The sequence below is a fragment of the Macrosteles quadrilineatus genome, unplaced genomic scaffold (genome assembly GCF_028750875.1).
Source record: "Macrosteles quadrilineatus isolate MER2022 unplaced genomic scaffold, UCM_ALF_1.0 Scaffold_3__2_contigs__length_128488019, whole genome shotgun sequence".
NCBI lineage: Eukaryota > Metazoa > Arthropoda > Insecta > Hemiptera > Cicadellidae > Macrosteles > Macrosteles quadrilineatus.
In genome coordinates this window covers 58,279,259-58,301,564 of record NW_026542596.1, presented here as the reverse complement: position 1 = coordinate 58,301,564, position 22,306 = coordinate 58,279,259, and the positions used below count along the sequence as shown (strand labels likewise).

The following is a 22,306-nucleotide window of genomic DNA, read 5'->3' as shown; positions in this document are numbered from 1 at the left end:
GTTGAAAAATAATATTTTAGAGTTATTTTAGGGGCGGAGTCTATTGTTGTCAAAATCCAAAAAACTGGTGGTGATGTGTAATTTATTTCATGTTGGATTTTAAAGTATAAACCGAGTTTTTTTAAAATAATATTTGATGATCGAAATATTATATAGAAATTTAAGGATTGATATCTTTTGTTACCCTTGCAAAACTGGTGGAAATGTACAATGAAACTTTATAAATGCTGACATTTCTGAACTGAGGTGTTTGAGTAAGAAAATAATGTCTATTTGTGTTCCGACATAATTATCTTAGGGATTGTAGTAGCCTACTGTATATATTTTTTATTTTTTTTGTCCTAGGACGCTAGGCACGAGCCTGGAATTGTTTTTCACATTACTTCAGACTAGACCTAGGGGTTACGGCATTATTACTTAGATAAAATTGGTGATTTGGCGGGATTCGAACCCGGGACCCCAGGAACCGGTGTCCCGCGCTTTTACCACTAGACCAGCTTGCTCACCTAGGGATGTTAGTATATTGCTATCCCTATCCATGCAAAAAAACCGTTTGAAATGTACAAATTTTTTCTAATATTGAAATTTAATTAGTGTTTCTGTTTCTTTAACCTTAATATTTTAGGGTGATTTTACGGTCGGTCTGTCGTTACTAGAGTCGGCGCCAAAACCGGTAGATTCGCTGATATGGAGACGTAAGACAGGATTATACCCTGATCCTTTCACAGATACTCTGGTTCGCGCTTGGTAACATTAGGGTTGTTCGTGCACAATCAGCTGATTAAATGAGTAAAAATATTGTTGCGGGAAACCATTGAATTTTTGTGTGTTTTAATCCATTTTAATCCCATTGAAAACTTTCTACGTTATTTTTTACAACGTTTGAGATGCAGGATGGATAATTGGGTTCTATAGACTTTGGGCAGACTCTATATGTATGTGTTGAAAATTAGCCACTGTCCAATATAATGCAATCGACATAGTTTTTTTTTAAAGATTAGGTACAGATTACATTTGTTGCTTTGCTTTTGCAATTCCTAAATAATATAGATTTTATTGAATTGCAGACTTACTTTGAGTTCTCACCTGAAAATAAGTAAACTTGTATTTGGTAAGAGTTTCTTTTAAAATGTACAACATTACACGAATGCACATCTCAGGAGCAAAGGAACACTAACTAATTGAGAAAAAAAAGTTAACTAAGGGAACGGTCCAAATCTGACAACAGTGTCAGATAGTATAATTAATTGTTAGTATAATGACAAATAACATCTGACCTAGAATCGTTTCAGCTTGGAATTGAACCAGCGATCATCAGATTTGAAGGTGAACTCTATTTTTAATCAGCTGATCAGACTAGCATTGGTCAAATTAGGATGAAGTTCTCTTATAGTAAATGTCAGTTACAAGAATTTATAATATTAATAACTTTTTAATCGGGTGAACAAATCAATAAATGCCCTCTTCTTTGGATATAACAGTTTCCATGTAACATGTGCAGTTTGTACAACGAATATATGATATTCATTGATGTAAGTAGTTTGTTACTTGTAAAAATTATTGCTTAATGTTTACTTAAAAACTAAATTTTATTCATCGTGAAATAAAATATGTATCTTTATCCTTCTAAAAGAATGCGTCGTATTACTTTCTTTTAGCTTTCATACGGGTTTATACTTGTGATTAATTTGTTTCAATTTTAACACAGTACTAGGCTAGGCCTTTTAGACTTTTACCTGGGCAAAATTAATAACAAAGCAAAACCAACTGGAATGTGTTAGGCATGCTTCCCTTAACATTTTGTGAAAATTCCCAACTTTTCCCACTGTAGCAAAATCCGCCATCTTGGAAAATGACGGACAATCTGTAAAACACTGCAAGGTTCCACTTAAAAACTTATTGTTCCCAAACCATTCCATCCAGAAAAGTCTAATTAGTCTTAGATTCTTTGGCATAATATTATCTACAAGAAAATACCATATTAAATAATAGTAATATGATTGTTAATAGTGAAAAAAACAAATTAAACTTTAAAATATGTAAAAAAATAAGACATATTCTTATTTTTTGGGGGTTTTCACCATTATTATTGAGGAAATGCAAATTTTACCTGCAACAAATATGTAGAGCTTTAAATTCCGCTTCATTTCCATATATAATATAACAATGTTTGAGCAATATTGACGTAAACGGCGAGTGTCCAAGTACACTCTCATGTAACGCACCTGTGGGACCAAAATGCATATAGTATGGTTGTATAAAGTGGCAGAATACTTCAGTTCTGGTGGGGAACATGCAACTTGAGGTGGTAGCATAGTATAGAAGTCCCTGAACGTAAAACTGCCTAGATCCCAATTTTTAAAGACTTCGGTCGTCCGTAATGACGTCATCAAGATGGCGACTGTAAAAGGATGCTGGGTCGCCATGAATCGGTTATAACCTCCAATTGCCTGAACCGATTTTAATGAAATTTGGCATACAAGTGCTTGAATACATTATCTCAGCCCAGGTTGTCTGTCAATGGTCGAGTTTGATTAATTCGTTTCAAAATGGCGGCCGTTAATAATTAAAATAATACAAATGTATCAGTTTTTTGTGTTTTCAACTCCCTCCAGAGATCTGCATCAACCTATTAATTTTCCTTGCAATCACAGGTTGTGATGCCGTCTCTACTTTTCATGGAATTGGTTCCCCCACCACAGCAAACCTGCAGACCAAGTGTGTTCCATTTGCCTATTTTGATATTCAATTCAATCTATTTCAATAACATTCGTTTTCATGAGTACCTAGGTTTGCTGCTACAGGGAGAGTTATAAAGTGAGTTTTTATTAATATAATAATAGCTTTTAAAATAAATAAATTTGCCTAGTTTCATCAAAATATTCTCCAACCAAGCAAACTAAAACAGTTTTTTTAATATCCGTAAGAATAATTTTAAATTTACAATTCTTTGAATTATCTCCGTAACCAATACCCGTACAAAAATACATCAGTATACTAAATTATTTATTTGCCTAAGCTCTTCACAATTTTTTAGAGATAAATTAGGGATTTCTAGGTTTTGATGGTCAAAAATGAGAAAAACCAATTTTTACCCCATAAATCCCCCCAACCACCCCGTTCCCATGGTCCGGTCAAGCTGGTTCGTGAACTTATTCGAAGAAACGTAGGTTTACACATTTGTACAAAATGTCATCGAAATCGGATCATTTTTGTGTGATTTATTGTGCTAACGGAGACACACATAAACAGGGTGAACAAAAACACCTACATACCAATTTTAGGGTAAATAATTACCTTGGTCCAATTCAAAATTTCAAAATGGCGGGCATCTTAATTTTTAAAATCAAAATTACTGAAAATGGCAGATTTTATGAAAAAGTGTCGAGAAAACTTTTGGTTAGCATTTAATTTTCCTATCAAACTACTTCCAGTTCAAAACGATTGAATAAAAATAATTTAAATATTAAGACTTTTAGTTGTAAATTGAAGAAAACCTGGCTAGCTTAGCCTCAATCCGACTATATTTACAACTAAAAATCGTGATATATCAGTCATTTCTCTTAAGATTTTTTTGAACTTGGTATCGTTTGATGGGGAATTTTAAATGTTAAACAGAAGTGTCCTTGACACTTTTTCATAAAATCTTCAATTTTCAATAATTTTGTATTTAAAAATTAAAAGAACGCCATTTTAAATTTTTGAATTGGACCAAGGTAATTTTTTTACCTAAAATTGGCATATTCTACCTTTACAAACATAGCAAGTTTCATAAAGTTCAGTCAAAATAATCCAAATATAAAAATGTTAATAAAAAATTACAAAACAGTGGATATCTGAACGAAACTATGCTTTTCTTATTTAGGCACAAGGGATCAATTTGTAAATTTTGTTCTTACCCTTTTTGAACACGCTGTTTGTATAAATGTGTGTCCGTTAGGAAAAACTATCCGATTTTGATAACATTTGGTACAAACGTGTAAACCTACGTTTCTTCGAACAAGTTCGCGAACCAGCGTGATCGGGAACGGGGTTCTAGGCGGGATTTAAGGGGTAAAAATTGGGGTTTCTTATGTTTAAACCTAAAACATGACATTCTCCAATTTATCTTTAAACAATTCCAAGATCTTGAAAAAAACTAAAATAATTTAGTATATTGAATACACAGTACAGTATATACAGTATATTGAATAGTATATTGAGTAGTGTATTTGTACGGTTATAGGTTACGGAGAAAGTTCAATTTTTTTAATTATTCCCATGTTATTCTTACGGAGAATACATAAACTGTTGTAGTTTGCTTGTTTATGAATATATTTTTATGAAACTTGGCAAATGTATTTATTTTAAACTTTGCTACTATTATATGAATAAAAAAACTTGCTTTATTACTCTCCCTGTAGCAGCAAACCCAGGTATTCACAAAGTCTAATGTTATTGAAATAGATTTAATTTAAAATCAAATCAGGCAAATAGAAACTCACTTAAGTCTGCAGGTTTGATGTGGTGGGGGTATTTTGCCAATTCCATGAAAAGTAGAGACGGCATCACAACCTGTGATTGCAAGGAAAATTAATAGGTTGATGCAGATCTCTGGAGGGAGTTGAAAACACAAAAAACTGATACATTTGTATTATTTTAATTATTAACGGCCGCCATTTTGAAACGAATTAATCAAACTCGACCATTGACAGACAACCTGGGCTGAGATAATGTATTCAAGCACTTGTATGCCAAATTTCATTAAAATCGGTTCAGGCAATTGGAGGTTATAACCGATTCATGGCGACCCAGCATCCTTTTACAGTCGCCATCTTGATGACGTCATTACGGACGACCGAAGTCTTTAAAAATTGGGATCTAGGCAGTTTTACGTTCAGGGACTTCTATACTATGCTACCACCTCAAGTTGCATGTTCCCCACCAGAACTGAAGTATTCTGCCACTTTATACAACCATACTATATGCATTTTGGTCCCACAGGTGCGTTACATGAGAGTGTACTTGGACACTCGCCGTTTACGTCAATATTGCTCAAACATTGTTATATTATATATGGAAATGAAGCGGAATTTAAAGCTCTACATGTTTGTTGCAGGTAAAATTTGCATTTCCTCAATAATAATGGCAAAAACCCAAAAAAAGTTAGAATATGTCTACTTTTATTTACATATTTTAAAATTTAATTGGTTTTTTCACTATTAAAAGTCATATTACGATTATTTAATATGATACTTTCTTGTAGATAATATTATGGCGAAGAATTTAAGACTAATTACACTTTTCTAGATGGAATGGTTTGGGAACAATAAGTTTTTAAGTGGAACCTTGCAGTGTTTATAGATTGTCCGCCATTTTCCAAGATGGCGGATTTTGCTACGGTGGGAAAAGTTGGGAATTTTCACAAAATGTTAAGGGAAGCATGCCTAACACATTCCAGTTGGTTTTGCTTTGTTATTAATTTTGCCGAGGTCAGGCCTAGTTTTATGCTACTGGTCTTAGACTATACATGTTTTAACAGAGATTTTAATTTTGTGTTGGTTATTCTTCACTATTTATCATGTACTTTTGTCCAAAGAGTATTATAGTAATTCATGTTTATGACACATGAAGATTGTGTCCAAAGTTAAGCCAATGACCTTTAAATTTGCAGGCGAGCACTATAACCACAAAAATGCCTATTTTATTAAGGGATATTTATTTTCCACACATGTCATAATATTCCACATATGTTAGTGTTCCAATGTTTGTATTGATACTAGAGGTCGTCCAGTGGTCGAAAACTCGACCAAAAATATGTAATGTAGAGACTTCTATATTTTCACCCCACGCTGTAAATAAAGCATGTGATTGGAATTCATTCCATTCCTTTTGATTTTCTGTTTATATTATTTTTTTATTTCGTCACCAGCCTGGCATTCCATGAGACCCATGTTAATTCTTTTAAATTTTAAATTGATTTTTTGTGCTTATTTTTGAGTCTATTTTAATATATAAACGGATTCTGCACATCTACATGGAAATATCTTTCTAACCGTATGTGTAGACTTTCCCTACGATGCACACGTGCTGAGAAAATTTTTTAATGAAACGTGCTTGCCTACTAATATATAGATAGCTAGATAGTTTTTAGGGTCCAACAATGAAAAAAGACAAACCATTGAGCTAAACTGTATTTAATAACAAAAATCATTAAATAATTAGATAGTTCCGGTAAAAATCTCAAGCATCTATCTATATCTATAAAAGAGGAACTATGTATGTATGTATGTATGTATGTGTGTGTGTATATACGTTATGGACTCCGAAACCACTCGACAGATTGTAATGAAACTTTCAGGCATTATTAAGCATCTTTCAAGGATGGTTCGAGTGAAGTTTGGTGCAGATCCGTCATAAGGGCTCTGCCCCAGAGGGTTTTAAGTGGGCCAGTGTCAGACTTTTTGATCTACAATGTTTACAAATAAATATAATTTAAAAGCAGATGTTTACTTTCACCAACTGTTTTGTAGGTTTGAATAATCACAACATTCTGTATTAGCATTAGTCATGATTTGAAATAGTGCCACAGTGTTTCTACAGATTGCAGCACAGAAAACTATTTTACTTTTAAATAAGTCCAAATGTATTAAACCCCAATCGCAGCACACCTGTGCACTTAACAACGTTTAAATTCTCCAATGTTAAATATTAAAACATAAAAACCTTTATCAAAGTACTGTATTATAAACAATAAAAGGGATGACTTTTTTAAATTTATGACAACAGCTAATTTGCAACCAAAAGGTGAGTGAGCGTAGCGAACGAACATCAAGCAGGACGTGATTGAGCCATGCGAATACTTATGAAGCGGGGCAAAGCCCGCGGGTACAGCTAGTTCTATGTATAATTCAGTTTTACAAATATTTGTACAACTAAATCTAGAGTTCTACTGGACCGATTTTATTAATTAATGGGTCGTTGGAAAGCTCAAGTCGTGTAGATTTGCAAATAATTATGAAATTGTGATTTTATTAAATATTTGTGGTAAAAAAGTAAAAATAACAAAAATACATTAAAAACTGCGTTTTCAAGTTTCTGTTTTTAACATTCTATTTGTAGCCAGCTTTTGGCTGCCTTTATTAAGTATTTTCAAAAAATGCATAGTAGTTATTTGTAGTAAATTTTATTCTCTTTCAGAATATCACATCCACTTTGGTCGATTTCCCCTCCATTTAAAAGATATTGGCAATAATATAAAATAATACAAATATTAACATTGATCAACAATCTACTAAAGTAATACCATTGACTATTGGATACTAATTGACTATTGTTGTATTAATAGTCAAAGGTAATACTAACAAAATATCAGCTGACGATGACCTGGAATCCATTCAAGATGTGCAAACAATAACGATCAATCATAACCAGAAATATTTGTGAAGTGGGAATTTACGGTGAAAAGAAGTAAATGAATGTGTCCACAATTAGTGGTCTGTAGAAATTCGATTTGAAATCCCTTGCGAAGCTTGCCACGGTAGAAAATATCTGTGAAAACATTTAGGTGTCTAAAAATGCCACTTGCAATTTACTTTATTTTTTTCGCGTCGAATTTGATTCAGGCTACTCTTTTTGTACTTAACTATACTACGAATTGGGAGTGTGACTCCACCTAATTTTACACTGCACATTTTTGACAGGACCATTTAATAATCATATTTTTTTCTTATGTACCGGTGACGTCATTTGTTTATACTTATGATCTATGATGCTTACGGACAATAAGTGTGGATATGAATATGTATTTTTCGTCATATTTCAGCAAAAACAGCTGTTTTTAATGCATGCGGGTCTAAAGTAGCATTTTTACTCTCTAGTCTCTAGGGAGTAAAATTCTACTTTAGTCCCTAGGGAGTCAAAATCAGCAGTTGAAACAGTTGTAAATTTTGATTGTGGCAATCGTATCGATCGAAATTATTTATAGGTTGATTTATTATTTAAGTTTTTAGCCTAGTTTGTCGATTGCTGGACATATCGATGGTATAATGTACTGTAACATAATCGTAGTAGACGAAATTATTGAATCACTTAATAAACAACTACTGCTTATTTGCATTAACAGAATTGAAAACAAGCTGAAATCTTTTTGACAGGTTATCTTTACATAAAAATTATTTCGTTTTCTAGCTTTGTTTGTTAATTATGATGCAAAATGACGAAAAATAGAGTTTAATACACGGGCAAAAAGTGTTTTTTCAAACCTCGCTCATTTTCCGACCTCGATCGTAAAACTCGACCTCGTGTCAAAAAGAGCCACTTTAAGCCCAAGTGATGAAATATACTATTTACCTAGCTAAGGCCAGCTGTTTCTGTTGTAAAGCCAATTAAAAGTTAATGTAAATGAGATCTCTACCCTGTTACACACTATTGAAAAGCTAGTAAATTTTCACAGTAACTTTGGATGCCTAAAAACACTTTAACCACTGCTATTTCGTTATTTACTACGTTGAGTTGTTCCTGTGTAATCAGATTATACAAAAACACTTTAAAATTTATTTTATTCGTCTCTTAATTCGCAAATCAAAACTCCTGTGCACGTAGCGTATATGAAGTACCCTTATTGTACAAAATAATCTGATGGTTCAGGCTTAAAATGTTTTATAATTTAACTGAATAAGAATTATAAATGCAACCCCACTCCTTAGTCTATATAAATATGAACACATTTCCATTGTTATAATTTCACCCCTGTTTTCCGTAGCTTGGTAAACAGATATTTCAGTTAAATAAGCCTATTTACGTGGAAGTGTTATAATAAATGAGGGAGTAAAACAATTCCACTTTTCTCCTTAGTGCTATCATCAGGATAAATGATTGCAGAAATTTGAAAGGAAAGTTTGATTTTAAATGTTGTTCTTATTCAAGTATTGAAGCAAAATAAATCAGTTAAAATTGTTAGAGGTATTATAATGTAACGTTTTTTATCTTAATTGTATTATTTTATCCTACTAATATTATAAATGAGAAATTTTGGATGTATGGATGTATGTATGTTTGTGACAAGTAAACACGAAAAATACTGATCGGATTGGGCTGAAATTTGGCATGATGATAGCTTACATTCCCGATTAACATATAGGCATATTATTATCTCAAAAATCCTTTTGGGCTCCGCCCCAGTGGCTCTGCAATTCCCCATGTTAACCTTATGAGTATTCATATTTAAAGTAAATTAAAGAATTTAGCCAGCTGTTTCAACTAAAAGAGTTGGTTCTATGATATGCCAAAACATTAAAAATTTATAAGATTTAACAACAGGGTGCAACACTATTATTTTTTTCATTATTTATGAAAACAGCTAATTAGAACTAAGCAGCAACAAAAAACTGTGATACACCATGAGAACTGTCAAAGTAGGATTGTTTACAGTTATGTTTATGTTTTTAATTTCATGAATAATTTATGATATTTTGCGATTTTTTTATAATCTATCTTTCTCTATTGTGTAGGTGAAGTAGTAGAACATTATGTGGTAGATGTGTAATACTATCGCATACCGTAAATTAGAGGAAGCAAATTTTCTCAAACCGTGTTTTCTCACATCGCAAACGCAAAAATCGGGTATAACTGCAATAAGCATTTTATACTTATTTGCCAACGCCGTACGAAGGACGGGTACTCTGCTAGTAACAAATAAATTTAAGTATTTACACTGTTAATGAAAGCACAGTTATAAAATATGAAAATGTACATGGTTGATCTATTTTATCTTGATAAATAGACGACATTCTATTTAAAATTGAATTCTCAAAGTTATTGGAAAATATGTTGATTATACGCATTAACAACGATTTGAAGATTTAAATCAGTAATATCTTTTGTAAACCCGTACAACTATTTGTGTTTGGCTCTCTGGTACGATTGTTTTACAGTATGTAAATGCAGTGTCCTTTTCCTAACCATAAGGTTTAATTGATTAAAATGAAGTAACAAGCTACAATTTTTTAAAAGCACTTAAGCACTGTGTGTTTGTAAATATTGGTTGCATATGTTTATTTCCGAGTTCAATTATTCTGAAATAAGGGGGTTGGTGCACAAACAATTTTCTTTTCCAAAAATGATTTTGTACTGCCATTTTGTAGCCTGAAATTTCCAGTTTCCAACTATATACGACAGTAAGTAAGTTATTGACCCTAAATATAATATAAAAATTAATTTTTAAGAGTATGTCAGCTGTTTTCCAGCTGGGGCAGAGGACGCTTTGACTTTTGTTATTTTTGGTCCATAAAGAAAGATTTTTCAAATTGATTTTAGATTACCATTTTGTGGCATGAATTTTCCCCCGTGGGCTTTTAAAGTTCTCAGGCGAGAGTTTTAAAAGTAAATATTTATTGGTCTCCATGGCAGCAAAGAGCAAGCTCACAATGTCCAAATGTAAACAAAACAAGTGCATTTAATTTCATAATTCCACACAACTGATCCAAACATGTTAAACACTAGTCTATTCCGCATCCTGACCCCGTTGCAAGGCACAGGTGTAGCAGCTAGTCATGACAATAAAATAACTAGTCTATAATTATTGCAACCGAATGGAAGAATAATGCTGTTTTAGCGAATTTCCAATACAGGGAATAACCTATTTTATATTTTAGTTGTCTGAAAATTGAACATACCAAGGCTACTACTATAAAATTAATTCCACTCCATTAAAACATCTTTGGGTTTGAATAACTCACGGATAAACATCAAATAAAGTTAAAGGCAGAAACAATCAACAAACAATGAGATGTTATTTAAACACTCTGAATTACGAAGTTATTTGCTTAGAATGAAGCAACCTGACGCCTGCAGCAAGATCTCGGAAAGAGACAAATAAACAGCTTTCGGCTTATTTATCTTCGCTGTAGATGAAACACGGCTGTTTGAACCGGAGTAACTTCCAACTGAACATGTGTGGTACGAAGAGTAAGTAGTTTTAGCGAATAGGGAAGTATAGGGAAGTACTATAGGGAAGTATAGGGAAGTACTACTCTATAGGGTAGTAGCTATTGCCGTAGAAGGGAACGGTAAGACCTAGACCTGAGACTGATTTACTTTTTCATTTTCTTCCCCTAGAGGCAAGAAATACTTAATTTATTGGAAAAAGTTCGTGAAACGGCATGATCGGACTATGGGAACAGAGACTTATGGGGGGTTTTACTGGGGAAAATTGGGGCTTCCCGTTTTTTACCCTCAAAACATACAATTTTTCAATTTCTGGACCTTTTACGTTAATTCACTACCACCAGTTTTTAGAGCAATATATTAACAATATAAATTGTAGTGAGTTAAACTTTGGTTAGGTTAGTATAGAGTTTAGTATAGAGTTAGATAAACCTAACCTTACCTAGCTAACGTTAATTCACTAGTGGTAGTGAATTAACAGAAAAGGTCCAGAAATTGATATTTTTTTGTTTTAGGGTAAAAATATGGGAAAACCCAATTTTTACCCCATAAAACCCCCCGAATAAATTCTTAATTTTACAAAAATTATCACAACAAATTTCGTTACTACTACCTTTTACTTCCATGCAAGGTTTACACATATCTATATACATAAAACAACTTGTATGGTGTTTTAACTTCTATTGCCTTGTATGGGTTTGTATGTCTCCCCTTTGAGTACAGTTAAAGTGGAAATCGTTCTGGACCTATGGCATACTAAAAAGAACAAGGCAATAGCTACTGTCAATTTCTAAAATGAAGGTAGTGCATTAATATATAACTATAAATTTTCATGTTTTTAACACTTCAAAAATAACTTACAAAAAGTTAATATAAGTCACGATATATTTCACCAAAAAACATTAAAACCTGTGGATTTAATTTAGAGGTTGTGATCTCTAAATACACAAAAATCTCATCCGAATTATACATTTGCACCCAAGAATCATGATGATGAAACCCAAAGTTTTAATTAAACCCAGTGACGAACCAGCTTATATGCGCAAGGAGAATTCGTCTATGGCTGTAGTGTGGTAATATCCCAGATGACAATTAAAATTCCACACATAGTTCCATCAGGGAACTCGCCACGGCCACCACACCACTACCACAGACGCAATGCTCTACGGCAAAATGTCTATGTCAGATTGAAAGGGGTTAAGCGCTATCGTCCGATGAACTAAAATCTGGTGGTATCAAAAAAAAGGGAAATAAAAGGTATCAGTAATCTGACTCATACTTTCTTTCATTAGCTTGTTTTTGTAATATGGGTGAGCGGTAGGAGTAACTATGCATTTTATGGGGGTTTTATAGGAAAATAACAAAAGTTACAATAACTTTTGAACCAAAATTTTCATGGGAATGGGATCTGTACAATATATGTTCAGAATTTAAAGGATATATACATGTGCATCAAAACCGGGTTTTTTCGAAAGTAAGATTTTTGTTATTATATGTTTTTTATGGGAAAATAACATAAGTTACAATAACTTTTGAACAGTAACTTTTACGGAAATGAGATAACGTACAATTTTGTTCAGAATTGAAAGGACTATAATATTAACTATGCCGGTAACACTAAATTTCCATCAAAATCGTTCGTACCATCAAACTTCTTCTCCCTAGAGTGGATGTGCTGCCCATACACACCCACGGATAGGATGGGGTTGTGGCTTCAAGTGGTTGATCGGGCGAATTTACCGTTTTTTATTGGTTTTATCTAATTAATAGATAGGCTGATTACTGATTAATAGATTGACTGATAAGATATGGTACTAATTCTATTTAAAAGATGCTGAGTTTCCCTTTGTTTTAAACCTTTGTTCCTAACAAGTCTACTAAGATAAGGTTTATAATCTTAATCCAAGGTTATTTGTTCTACAAACTAAAGATAAATCATGAATACAGATAACTAGCAGCTATTTAAGTAGATGGAACATAAGTTCCGAATAGTGTTGAGTAATACGCAGAGTGTTATGTATAGAATTTCTTTAGTGAATAGGTTTTGGTTTTCCTAACATAATAATGTCACTTCACAAATCCGTACATTGTTTACATATAATGGCATTGTTACCAAGAGATTACGATCGTAGTGTTATTCCGGGTTACAGTGATACTGTTGATGGTATGCGTTTAGGATGTGGTTTTTCACTAAAAACATCGTCTGAGAAAACTTCTGCTTTGGAAGAAACATCCAAGAAATCCAAGAAAATGAGGATTGACTGCTACTTCAAGAAAGAAGACATCTATACACCAACCCAATCTACATCATCAAGAAATGATACTTCATCAACATCACAACAGGATGAAATGGATTCCAGTGAAAAGGACTTCTATACACCATGGAAGATAGTTGTCCTACATAAAGGTACTACAAATGATCATTGGCATTTTTTATATATAGCTTCACATCGAAAGTTTAAGACCAATTCCAAATTAGGTATTGATATTTCACATGTACAACATAAAATAAAGAATGTTGGTTGTATTCAATGTTTACAAAACTACCTTCATAGTGGAAATGGTAGAGAAGTCGTTACAGATTTTCTAACAGAAAAAGATAAATCATTAGTTTGTTGTAGTAAGCATAGTAAAAATAATCAATTTAGTTTTGAAGATTTTGATGAATGTGATAGTGATTTTGAAGGATCAACAAACAATGGAATTGTCATCACTAATGCTTACTTGATTGAGTTGTTTTTGAAAAATAAATGCTTTACCGAATCAACAGCAAAGATTTTGTTAACTGCTGAACCTAATGGACAAGAATTTTTGTTTAAAAAGTTTTCAAATGATAGAATCAAAATCGCTATTCAAACCAGTAAGATGATATCATTTGGGGAAACATCATTCCAGAGGTTACAAAGAGCCAAGCAATATTACGAAAAAATATCCAATGACATTAATTTTTCAGAGCAAATGGCCAAATTAACAAAATGGTTAGAAATGAATTCTATTGATGTTCATGAATTCGCTAACATAACCTACGACCATTTTCACAAAAAATCTGGTAAGAAAAATAATTTATTTTTTAAAGGACCACCGTCTACTGGTAAAAGCATGATCATTGAAAGCTTAATAAGTTGTCATTTCAATTATACCCGGTTGACAGGAATAAATGAAAATTCATCCTTCAATTTCTCCTCATTAGTACATTCTAATGCTTGTTTAATGGATGAAATAAAATTAACAGAGCCTTTATTTGAAGTATGGAAACTTCTAGCTGCAGGTCAGAACTTCTTAACTGATGTAAAATATCAAGAGAAGTGTGAGATTACAAATTGTGTATTATATACAGCTTCTAACTATGATATCGAATTATACTGCAAGGTTCCTTCAGCAAAAAATGCTATAAAAGCTAGAACCTATACTTACTATATTAAACAGCCATGTTCTGAATACTTTAATGTTGCTCCCCATACTTGGGAAATGTTTTGGAATACATATAAATAGTACTGTATAACAACTTATCATATTGTAAATTCCTACAAATAAATAAAAATATTGATCCATATTTTAATGTGTTATCTATTTCCTTTGTATTTGAATGACAACTAGTTTTTTAATTCTATCTTAGAGACTATGGTTTTATGACATATGCTCAAGAGTATTGACTATACAAGTATTTGTTATTCCTTTAGGTTATTATCACATATTAAAAGTTATACTTGTAGCTAAGATGTCTTTGACACAAACCAGGACAAAAGAACCTGATTACATGCCTAAATGGATCAATTAACAATCTAAATGAACTAGGGCAACAGATATCACTTATCAGTTAATCAATCAATCGATACAACCAATAATAAACTAATCAATCAAATAAAACCAATAACAAGCGGTAAATTCGCCCGATCAACCACCTAAGGCCACAACCCCATCCTATCCGTGGGTGTGTATGGGCAGCACATCCACTCTAGGGAGAAGAAGTTTTACGGAAATGAGATAACGTACAATTTTGTTCAGAATTGAAAGGACTATAATATTAACTATGCCGGTAACACTAAATTTCCATCAAAATCGTTCGTACCATTTTCGAGAAAATCCAATTATGGCTTTTTATAGGAAAATCACAATTAAAAATTTAAATTTAAAAAAATAAACAAACACCTGGAGATACCATGGATTAGTACCTACATACCAAATTTCATCAAAATCGGACTACAGGTGTGATCTGTACCTTTGTACAGTGTACACATGCACACATACCTTGAAAACCACTTTTTTGGGCTCAGGGTGATCCAAAACGGATACACCCACTGAAAAATCAAACTAAAAAATTTTGATGACAATACTTTCTCCATATTGGCCTACTATGTATAGGGGATAAAGTAAAAGTCAGGCGATATCTAAGATCAACTGATTTAATTTTAATCAGCTGCCCGATTGTTGCGAAATACGAGTCCTATTACTGTGGCCTGTGTTAACATGCAATTAATTTGGGGAAAGCATGTTATTTGTTGATAGCTCAAAAACTAAAAGAGATATGGGTATAATTTAAATTTGAAAGTTGCTCGGAATAGCAAGACCTATCAAATGATGTGGTGTTTGACATATGATGCTTTTGGCAATTTTAATGTTTTGGCTATGTAAATATTTCCAAAAACAAATTAGTTTGTTTTACGATATTACTAGCTGTACCCGCGGGCTTTGCCCTGTTTTAATTCATAAGTGAGCTCGTTCGCATGGCTCAATCACGTCCTGGATGAAGTTCGTTCGCTACGCTCACTCACCTTTAGGTTGGAGCTCGTTCGCTGCGCTCACTTGCCTTCAGGTTAGCTCGTTCGCTACGCTAACTCACCTCCAGGATGAAGTTCGTTCGCTACGCTCACTCACCTTTTGGTTGCAAATTAGCTGTTGTCATAGATTAAAAAAAATAATAGTGCTGCACCCTGTTGGTAATCCTTGTAAGTTTTTAATGCTTTTGCATATCATAGAATCAACTTTTTAGTTGAAACAGCTGACTAAATTATTTAATTCCCTACAAATATGAATACTCATAAGGTTAACATGGGAAACTATAGAGCCACTGGGGCGGAGCCCGAAAGGATTTTTGAGATAAGAATATGCCTATATGTTAATCGGGAATGTGAGCTATCATCATGCCAAATTTCAGCAAAATCCGTCCAGTGGTTAATGCGTTCACTTGTCACAAACATACATCCATACATACATCCATACATCCATACATCCAAACTATCTCATTTATAATATTAGTAGGATAATATCGGATACCAGAATGAAGTTTAGCTCATAAGGAATATGATATTTGAATCAGGGCGAAGATATCAGCAATTTCAAGAAAAATACAGGCCATTCCATAAAACGAAAAAAAGTTGAAACCGCTAAAGATAATTTAGTTCTGTTCTTCACCAAATTGTTTCTTTTAAATAGGGCTTTAAAATTATGTATAAATTGATGTATTTTTTTATTTGATATTTCCGAGATTTGAACTAGTGAACCTCTGTTTTTTTAACACCCAGTATTAAAAAAACATTAAAAATATTTTTACGTTATTCCTTGGGATGAAATATATTGGTAGGAAATAATTTTATTTCATCATTGTAGTATAAACGGTTTGTCTGAAATCAATATGACACACCTTCCGTGAACCATCCTGTAGTAGTATTAAAAAATATTGAAACTTACAACAGCTGTTAAATAATTGCATGGCAAAGCATAGTGTTATACTTGTTTGTAGAATCTCACAATTGCATCTAAGACGAGCTCTATGGTAATACATTAATTATTTATATTAATTGGACACCGGTTTAGTAGCAGACTATCCAATTAAGCTTAATTAAATACAATTACACATCTACTTGCTCTTGTATTACTTATGTATTCACTAAAGGAATCTCAAATGTTAACTGTTTCAAAATCCGTTGTTTAAAAAGTTAGAAAACCTGTAATCATACTCTGAAAACTAACGGTACTAAATTTGCAATAGCTATAATAGTGAATGATTTGTATGTACTGTAGAAAGGTAAAGAGAAATTTCAATAATAGTTTAACTTACATTTAAAGCTATTTAATCCTACAATGCTATAGTAAAAATAAAGACAAAAATAAACAACTATCAGAGTACCGTCCTTCGTATGGGGTTGGTGTATAAGCATAAAATGTTAATTGCAACTCCTTTATTGCTTTGCGTTTGCAATGGGAGAGGACAAAATTTAAGAACATTTGGTTCACTATAATTTACGTTATACTATAGTATAGCACACCTACCATAGCCATAAAGTTCTACCACTGCACCTAGAACAAACAATAGAAAAATGTAAAGTTCTCACGGCTTTTTGTTGCTGCTTGGTTCAAATTAGCTGTTGTCATAAATTCAAACAGAATTAATCAATTAGGTTAGGTTAAAAAGGTTAACAGTTTGATTTCAATCAAGATCTATTCTGGACCAAGATTCCATTTGGATATCGATTAATTGTGCTATCTAATTACATCTTAGATAGTTGCAAGACCAGGGTTTGGACCGGTTCCATAGAAAAAACGTAAAAAATGCCAATTAGGTAAAAACACAAAACATGCATGAAAGAGTTGAAGAAAAAGTTAACAATAGGTTCACATAGAATGTTTCAATAAGAGCGGACCAAGACGGATAATTGCCTTGCAATGACGAACCGGGGGAGGGAATGCCCCCCCCCCCAGAACCCCCCTGCCTAGAATGACCTCCCCCTATTGAACCCCCTCAAACAGGGTACAAGAGTTTTTGATGTTTCCCCTGAGTTTTCTGCAGAGCAAAATAATTTTGATGCAATTAATTGTCTTCCCGTTCAACAACTGTCATCGTAAACGCTACAATGGAAGAGATGGGAGAGCTCAACCGTTTGAAAAATGTTTCTAAGGACAGTTAAAGTTAATACAATCATCTTCTCCATACAAATTAAAATAGAGCTACAGCTACATAGTTTTCTATACGATTCCAGTATGTATCATGTTAAATTCCAAAAATAAAGTCGTGTTGTATTTTATTATTATTATTAAAACGTTTTTATTAGGTCGCTTTCTTGTCCGCTACAAATTTTGCAACCGATTTTATACTAACTTACCGATGAGCTAGGGACTTGAAACTTGAAACATATCTCACAAATGGAAGACAATGCAATATTATACAATTTAATTTTCATATTTCCCTTGGGCTACGCCCCATGGGCTTGTTTTTATTAAATCGATTTCTTGCAAATTTTGATACTTCCCGATGAGCTAGAGACTTGAAATTTGAAACATAGCTCACAAATGGATGACATTGCAATATTATATAATTTAATTTTCATATTTTCTTTCGGGCTACGCCCCATGGGCTTGTTTTTATTAGCTCGCTTTCCTACAAATTTTGATATCAATTTTAAACGATGTTCCCGATAAGCTAGAGACTTGAGATTTGAAACATAGCTCATAAAGGCATGACAATGCAATATTATATCATTTTATTTTCATATTTCCCTTGGGCTACGCCCCATGGGCTTCCAAATTTTTCATGTTTACATTTTGAAAGAATGTAAATAAATATATCAATTAATTTAAGTCAGCTGTAAATACTTAAATTTGACAGTTCAAAGAGCAGAGGTTAAGAGGTACAGGTTATGCTCCCAAGAGATTCTTTATACAAATATTTCAAAATATAGATAAACAATCTGATTGCAGATATAAAGATGTTTGTTAATAATGTAAATTGTTATTTATTTAATGTTCTATAAAGTAAACAATAAATTAAATAGATTGATATATTTATAGTTAGTAGGTAGGCCATACAATCTAATACATAATTATATGAAAAGAAACTCAAATAAACCTTAGATTTCCCACATGCCTTTGTCTTAATCTGATATAGATGCTTGAAATAGATTTAACATCCTCACGCATTAAAAAAACTAAAAAAATGGAAAATAATTTATTAATAAAAACTTTTTAAAACAAAACGTTTTTAAACTCCCTAAAAAGTAGAAAATAATTTACAAATAATTTATAAATATGTTGAGAGAGTATAAATACTTGTACGATTTAAAACAAAAAACGTGGGGTGTATGCAATAGATAGTTTACCTTCACCTACTGAACTAATGTATTATTATCAATTAATTGCATGCACCCAACGTTTTTCGTTTTAAATCGTACAAGTATTTATACTCTCTCAACATATTGCAACAACATCTCAACATATTTATACTCTTTTAACATATTTATAAATTATTTGTAAATTATTTTCTACTTTTTAGGGCGTTTAAAAACGTTTTGTTTAAAAAAGTTTTTTATTAATAAATTATTTTTATTACAGTTTCCTTTACTGCCATAGTAAATAGAAGTGTTATTAAGCTGGGAATAAAACTTTGCCTCATTTCGATTTTTTATGGAACAATAATTGCAAATGGCATTTCATACTTATGAAATAGTAACCAATCGGTTTCAGTGTAAGATGTGAAATAATTGAACTCACGAAGCTTCAGAATGCCTTTAGCTGAAATTGTATGAGTAAGTAGGCTATATATGATTAAATAAAGGCAAAATAATGTAATTAAAAATGCTTTTATTATTGAGCGAAGGAGTTGGCCTAATGGTAGAGCGCAGGGCTTTGGTCCCTGAGGTTCCGAGTTAAATCCCGCCAATCCATATGTACGTAATGTTAACCTAGGGGATAATGCCACCCTTTAGGCTATCTTGACCTAATATGTAACTTGTTTTTGTATCACAATACAAGCTATTCAACCAATGAACCAATAAAGTTGCTCTACTAATGAAAATCAAGGAATAACATAAAAAAGTCATCCCCAGCTTCCAAAATACAAGTTATCTTTAAAAAAATAAATAATTTAAATTAGATTTCGTTAATTGCTTTTGAGGATTTGGTAAGCTCTTGACCTTTTCAGTCAAAGAACTCCTTAAATAAACTTTTGGAACAAAAGGACCAGTCTAACGTTTCTCTAGCCTTTGACATCAAGACTTTCAAGTAAAATGGAAACACCAGGACAGTTAATGAAACAAAACGGTTTATGTTGACATTACCATGAAATGTTACTTTGTTTACACTTAGTTGTTCAGTAATTCTGTTTGTCCTTTTAATTAGTACCCATTATTGCTCATTATTATGATAACAAAATGCATAAACGGTTTGTGAATAGAATTCATTATTATGTATAAAACTGTAATATAATCAAAATTACTTGATATAAAATAAAATCACTGGAATTGTCATTGGTTAAATATAAAAGTTCTCACACAATGTAAGATTCCTTGATTCTAATTTTAATCAAAGTTAATAGCTAGAAATTGAAATGATACTCAAATTTGGACTATAAAACTCAATTTTCAATTCATGTTGTAATAATGGCTCACAGCTATGTGCATTTACAATAAGGGAACCAATCAGAATATTTAATACGCGTTGCCATAGTGACTGTGCTTTGTACAGACACTGCAAATGTTCCAGTTGTACAACATATTTGGGGAAGTAATTAAATAAACATGAACATGTTTTAATTGAGACAATTCATGCACTACATTGTCTATAAATATGTACTTAGCTAATTAGTGAATTTTATACTTTGATCGTTAGTTTAACAAACCTTACACAGTATTTATATTTACATACTTGAAGTATTTAATTTCAAGAGGTAAAACAATTTAGATGCAAAGATTCTTCTCACTCACAGTTTTATCTAACAATGGTATAATTTACGAGCCTTTACATTGTCAACTATGTTAGCCTTAAATATTATGTATTCCTTCAAACATTGAAATAATTATTACAAGTCAAGAAGTGGTGATACTAAGTTAGGTTGTCATGAATTCAAAATCAGCTTTCATATGAGTAAGTTATAATCTTATTGGAATAACTAAAAGATCCTAAAAGCAGCAAATTAAGTTTAAATTAGGAGTTTTTTACGCATGAAAACATACCAAACAAATATAATCTTCGCAGGGTTAAACGGGTTTACATAATGTGTTTGCCTGGGAATCAAAACTTTAAAATGCACTATTTCCACGCAGGTCTCCTTGTCTAGTCCTACTAATATTATAAAGGAGAAAGTTTGGATATATGGATGGATGGATGGGTGGATGGATGGATGGATGGATGAATGCATCGATGGATAGACGGATGTTTGTGACAAGTAAACGCGAAAACTACTAAACCGACAGGGTTAAAACTTGGTATGATGGTAGCTCACATTACCGATTAACATATAGACATATTGTTATCTCAATAATCTTTTCGGGCTCCATCCCAGTGACTGGAGTTTCCCATGTTAACCTTATGAGTACTCATATTTAAAAGGAATTAAATAATTTTTTCAACTGCACAAGTTGGTTCTATGATATTAAATAGCATTAAGAAGTTATAAGGTTCACCAACAAGGTGCAGCACTATTTTTTTGCATTAATTAATTTGACCTAACTAGAAACAAAAAGCTATGGTACACAATGAGAACTTATTCTTTGGCTTAGGTGCAGTAGTAGAGCATTATGGCTATGGTAGTGCTATAATGTAGCCTACCATATAAATTAAAAGAAACCAAATTTTCTTAAACTGTGCCCTCTCCCATAACTGCAATTACCATTTCATACTTATATGCCAACCCCGTGCGAAGGACGGGTGCTCTGCTACTAATTATATACAATGTGTAGAAGGTCCAAGAGATTGGTCACAACCAAATGATGCGGCCATGATGTAGTAATACAGCTACCAGTATTGGGATGAGAATCTTATTTCACGCTTGATGCACCGACGTCCATCCATCACATGGTATCGGTCTTTCCGGTCAATATGGCGCTACTGGGGTTATTACGTCCCTGTCTAGTATATAAGGTCTTCATGTACACGTTGTATCATCCAATTATATACAACGTGTTCCGTAAGTACAAAGAATTCAGGAATTGGTTTATTGGGTAAATTAAATGAAAATCATTAATAACACTTATTCCAAAATTGTCTTCTTAGTGAGATATCCGCCATTTTTTGTGTAAAATTTATATCCAAAAAACTATTTAAGATATCTAAATTTTTTTGAGAAATAAACTTAAAACAAAATAAAATGGTAAATATCTTATAGGAATCTTTGAAAAATGTTGTTCTTGATTTATTTTTTATTTTGATCCAATAAACCTATAATAGAATTCGTTGTACTTACTTACAGGGCACCCTGTATATAGGGCTTCGCACAAAGGGGTTTAGTTGTTTGATTTTATATTGCTTAGTCATTATGCACTGAACATTAAAAAACAGTAAACAATTTATAAAAGATTAAAGTTTACATTTTTGTTAAATTTCAGCCTCTTGAAAATGTGTAGAAACAATATTTTGGGATATTGCATAAATGCATGGTGCATAAAACGGC

General features: G+C 32.4%; 1 protein-coding gene across 1 annotated transcript in view; it reads left to right on the top strand.

The window, feature by feature from the left end:
• LOC128988951 (transient receptor potential-gamma protein) overlaps positions 1–22,306 on the top strand; it is a 405,047-nt gene that overhangs the window by 203 nt on the left and 382,538 nt on the right. The gene's annotated exons all lie outside the window — the stretch shown is intronic.